The following is a 5,528-nucleotide window of genomic DNA, read 5'->3' as shown; positions in this document are numbered from 1 at the left end:
ACATAACAATAGCAGAATTCTCCAAAATACTAATTTTATAGCAATAATTATCAACATAATTCAATAAACTCAGGATGACTCACTAAAGTCCTTAATTGATTTTTTGGGGGACTTCATCTTAGTTTTTTATTTATTTAGTTAATTAGGTAGTTTTTAATGTGTTTTGTACAGGGTTTCACTATGCCATTTGAGCTGGTAGCGATCCTCCTGTTTTCAGCCTCCCCAGGACTGGAATTGAGGGAATGCACCACTTATACCTGTTCTGGGTGGCTGGCTCAGTGCGCTCTGGGGGCAGGACCAGCACAACATGCGGTGATGGGTATCAAACACTGATTCCTGTGCTTGCCTAACAGGTGCTTGGTCCACTGAGCTACCATACTGACCCTTACATATCAATGATTCTTTGTTGTGGCTGCTCTTCTATTCTCCAGAACTGCAGAACTGTATAGAAGATGCCCTCTAGACACACTTATATCCTCAAGTCAAGCAGGAAGAGAGAACTTCTCAGATTCAGAGTGTTTCTACTGTGTGGGCTCTGTAGCCAAGCTCTTTTCTGCAGATCTGGATGGTAACATGTGCAAAGGTGCTCAGCATGTAGATGGGGGTACAGCTGTGCTGGCACCGAGCACCTGCTGACTTCACTTTTCCTTAACAAACAGGCATCAGTGGGCCTTAGGGCAGAGGGACTAAGACTGACTCCTCTCAGGAGGGACAAGGGAAAACATGCACTCAAGGACAGGACAGATTTCTCAGTACAACTTTCCAAAAGGACATGAGGCAAAAATGTGGCTGAGGGACTGGACCATGGTGAGAAGCACAGGGGAATTGATCAGAACCTTACCCTGCTATCAGCATAATTCAACTCACACACTCCTGTACCACACTCCTTTGTACTAAATATGACACATTTCTTCTCCACTTCCTATTTCTGTTTCACAAAATCTTTTCTCTGTTCATTTTGTCTGCTTTTTGATCTTCATAGAGCTGCAAGATCTTAGGTCACAAGTATTTCCTCTAATAAATAGTACTTAGTGTCACAGTGTCTGAGAGCATTCACTACTCATTCAACAAATTACATGCAGTCTAACACAATATGACACACAATGACATGTATACACACATGATACACTCACCGTTATCTGCTTTTGCCAGTATCAGAAAGATTCACCTGATATAAACTGTAATGTAGGCAAGTGCACATCTAACTTAACATACACCATACAGAGCATCTTAAAATATCACAGATATCTGCACTCTCATAGGCCAATACCCAAGGGTATTTCAAGGCTCTTTTATCTCTTTATTTTTGAAATCTTCTCTTGTAAAAAAATTGATTATATCAATATGGAAATATGCTTGAGGACTTGGATCACCTGAAAAATTTCTAAATTAGGGCTCAATGGAAAGGGAGATTTTTCTGCTTCACTCTGTCTTCACATTGGTCTTACCACTTCACCAATAACATCTGTATCCTCAGATTCTATTGTGAAGAAGATTTATGAATCTTTACTAATGAGAATCCCAGTGCAAAGGTTGTGGCTATCTTAGAAGACATAGAAGCATTGGAACCCCTGCCTCATAAATGGATAGAAATAGTAAAAATTACCATTCATGTGTGTATAAATTTACAGTTGCATTCACTATTAAAAAATGATGAGCAAGAAAATGAATGTATGGATCAATAGAACATCTGGAGGCTATATGGAGAAACATTTTAAGTTTCTGTTATCTTTTTCCTAATTTAATTTTATTGAGTAGGGGGTCTTGCTATAGTTCAGACTCATAGTGATCTTCCTGTCTCAGCCTCTCCAGCAATGGGATTACAGACATGTGCCATGGCACCTGGTTTGGGTCCTGCACTGTGTGCCTGGGTTTCTGGGGCTGGCACAACATGTGGTACTGGGATTGAACTCAGGATCCTGCACCTGCCAGACAGATGCCTACACAACGGAGCTATGTCCCCAGCCCATGGTTTCTGTTATCATTGATGCTGATTTTTTGTAGTTTTTTGTTTTATGATTTTAGTAGAAAGTAAGTCATTTGTTGCTGCATGTAATGAATAAAAGACAGTAATTGAAAAGGGTGCCAGAAAGTGTTTTCATTCATAAAACAGCACAAAGGATAAGCACTTTTGCATCATAAACTTTTCATTATGTTTTAATCTCTGTTCTCTCATTCACATCAGCCTCATGCTTCCAGAATGAGAGTCTGATTTCTTATTTTATGACGTTTAGTTGCTGGCTCATTTCTTAATACTATCACAGAGATCCCTAAATTTGCTGTGATTACCTCTACCACTCTGCCAGGAGATTACTGGATTACAACAACAATGACCATTACAGAGCTGGAATTTTTTTCTCAAAGAGCCAGACTCTGTAGATTACACAGAGCTAATCTGTCACCATGACAGCTACAACTCTCCTACATATTTTAGAATCTGTTGGAAGACATTTATCTTAACCACAACAGAATGGAAACATGAAACTATCCCAGATGACTCCAGCCTGCAACTACTATGTATAATAATTGGGAATCTGGGGAATAAAAAATGCATGCTTTTGTTGTAGGCTGCAGGAATGTCCCTCCTCCGCTGAAGTCTAGTATCAGAACTCTGATGGTGCAGTTCCAGATGCACGATGACACAGCTGGTTTCTCACCATCGCTGTGAACCTCCATCACTTCTCCCAAATCAACTGGGCTCTCAACTCCATTGGTGTGAATGCATCTCAAGAGGTATATCAAAAGTACCTCTGCACTTCTAGCAAAACCACTGTTAGGTAAACACAAGTTTTTCCTTTCAATATACTTTACTTTCAGCCCTTAGCATCCAGGAGGGTATACCAGAAAATGTTGGAAGAAATTGTGACCAAATCAAATTAATTAGAATATCATTGCTTATGGATATTTCTTGGTATGATATGAACATTTGTCTCCCCACTTCCCACACCCAATTTATATGGTGATGCCAAACCAAGCAGTGACGGTATTAAGAGTTGGGATTTTCACAGATAATTAAATCATACAACTATAGTCTCATGAATGAGTTTAGTGCCAGTACAGGAGAAGCTTAACATAGCTTGTCTCCTTTGATTGACACTGAGTTGGCTAGGATCCTCATCTTGGGCACCCTAGCCACTAGAGCTGCAAACAATATGCTTCTATATTTTGTAACTTACTCACCATTGTCATCTCTTCATAATATCCCACTGGCAAATTTGGTAGATCCCTGATTGGCAAAAACAATGCAATTGACTGAAAAAAAAAGTAATTCTCAGAAGATCATCATACTACCCTAATATTTTAATGGTTTATTTGATTTAATATCTGTTATGTTCATAATTATAGAATATATGGTTGTAATCTCATCTGTGATAGATATAATTTATTAATACAATGGTAAGAATGAAATATTCAACATAGCGTGGCTTAGATAAAAGGGGAAAGAAGAACATGTAAAGCATGAGAATGACAGGGAAGAATTTAGATGAAAATTGAAACAAGGAACAAACTTGGAATTTAGGAAAATGAACTAAATTGTTTATAGAACTAGTGAATATTAGATGAAGTATTTTTTTCAGACTGGATCCTTAGTCTCAAACACCATACTTTCTTATTTATTTTTTAAATTTTATTTTATTTTGTTTTGAAGAGTAAAAACAGAAGCCAACACAAATAGAACAAAAGACAGAAACTGGGTAATATACAACAATGCATATGTTACAGATTTTCAAACCAGGAATAGCTAATTAACAATGGTTGTCATATTATCTATTTTTATCATCAAATCTGTTGCTCCGATTAACAGATATAGTTATGCAAGATTGGGGAAATAATTAAATATTGATTCAATTATTTGATTGATTCTGAATTATTAAAAAAATTAAGATTTCAAGAAATCTTAATTTTTTGTCTTCTTTTAAAATTTATTTTAAAGAAAGGATAGTAATTGATAAGACATTAGAGATAGTGCATGTTTAGAAGACCAAAATGAGTCTTTCAGCCATGGGTTCTGTTTTACAAATTGCTATTCTCAATATAGTTGCACAGATTGCATACAGCATACAGAGCTAGTCAAGGTTAAAGTTCTAAACATTAACTGCTATTTTAAAAAAACTGTTGGAAATTATGAGTACAATCATCTCAGCCATCCTGTATAAATACTAGCATGTTTTTCCCTCCATACCTTTTCTCTATCTTTTTTCCTTTCATCTTCATTGTTTAATCCTTAAGTTCAGTTTCTTTTCATTTTACTCTTTCTAGTATACATTTCAGGTTTCATTTATTCCTTCACATTCTTACACTAGGGTGACAATACGATATTTACACATGTGGGTGTGACTTATTTCACTTATGAGTATGGCCTCTAGTTGCACTCACTTACCTACCAAGCTGTCGAGTTTGTCTTTATAGTTGAGTAGTACTCCATTGTATAAAAAGACCACATCTTTTTCATCCATTCCTCAGGTGATGGGCATTGTAGTTGCGTCCAAGATTTGGCTACCACATAATGTACTGCTATAAACATGGGTGCACATATATCACTACGGTATGATGTTTTCAGGTCTTTTGGGAAAATATCCAGAAGGGCAATGGCAGGATTTAATAGGATTGCCAGTTCCAGTGTTTTGAGGATGACGTGAGATGACTTTAATAAAAAGAAGTGCCCATCATGATCCCAGGGCCACTCTGACACTCACAACTGCAAGACTCTCTTTGAAAGAAATCAAAGCACAAATTATAACTGGTGCATTTTCATGGTTGCAGAAAAATAAAGAAAAATTTAAAAAACCCTATCTCTTTTGGTATGAGATTATCCCTAGATCCTAACTGAAGGTGAATTCCCATAAACACTGTTTGATGTTCCTGTACACTTATTTTTTCTGCTGTTTTTCTTAGTTGGCAATTAAGATATGTTGATTTAGTTTCACTAGTATTATGTTATTGTTAAAAACTAATTCTTACAGCATTCATCTTCATTGGAAATATATGCTATTTCATTTCAAACTCTGATATTTTATTTTGAAGTTTTGCAAATATGGGCCATAAACCACTGTATAATGTTTAATATTACAACCCTTTCTTTACATTCAACATTTAGTAAACTGCAGTATTTATATGACCGAAATATTTTTTCCTTAAGACCATTTAAACCTTTGTACAGTCTTAATAAGTACAATTTTCAGTTACATGTTTAAACTGTTCAAGATATATTGATTTGAGTTCTCCCTTAGTAATTTGGCAACAGCAAACAGACACATGAAAAGTTATCTCTTGTCATCCATCAAGAAAAAGCAAGTTAAAGCCAAAATAACACACTGTTTAATTCTCTCATGATTTTGAATTCCAGAAGGCCAATCTCATCCTGGAACCATTTTGTTTCTTCTGTGACTTTTCTGCTGGTGGCTTTCTTGTTGCTCTGACCACATGATTTGTCTTCTGTTCTGCACATGGTCTCTCTCTCTCTCTCTCTCTCTCTCTCTCTCTCTCTCTCTCTCTCTTTCTCTCTCTCTCCTCTCTCTCTCCCCTCT

General features: G+C 36.5%; 1 pseudogene; it reads left to right on the top strand.

Moving 5' to 3' along the window:
• Positions 1–5,528, top strand: part of LOC101572186 — a 178,002-nt pseudogene that overhangs the window by 161,464 nt on the left and 11,010 nt on the right.

Source organism: Octodon degus, unplaced genomic scaffold, assembly GCF_000260255.1.
Source record: "Octodon degus isolate 3935 unplaced genomic scaffold, OctDeg1.0 scaffold00003, whole genome shotgun sequence".
NCBI classification, from domain to species: Eukaryota; Metazoa; Chordata; class Mammalia; order Rodentia; family Octodontidae; genus Octodon; species Octodon degus.
The sequence above is the reverse complement of the archived record's forward strand: the minus strand, read 5'-3'. Positions and strand labels throughout refer to the sequence as shown.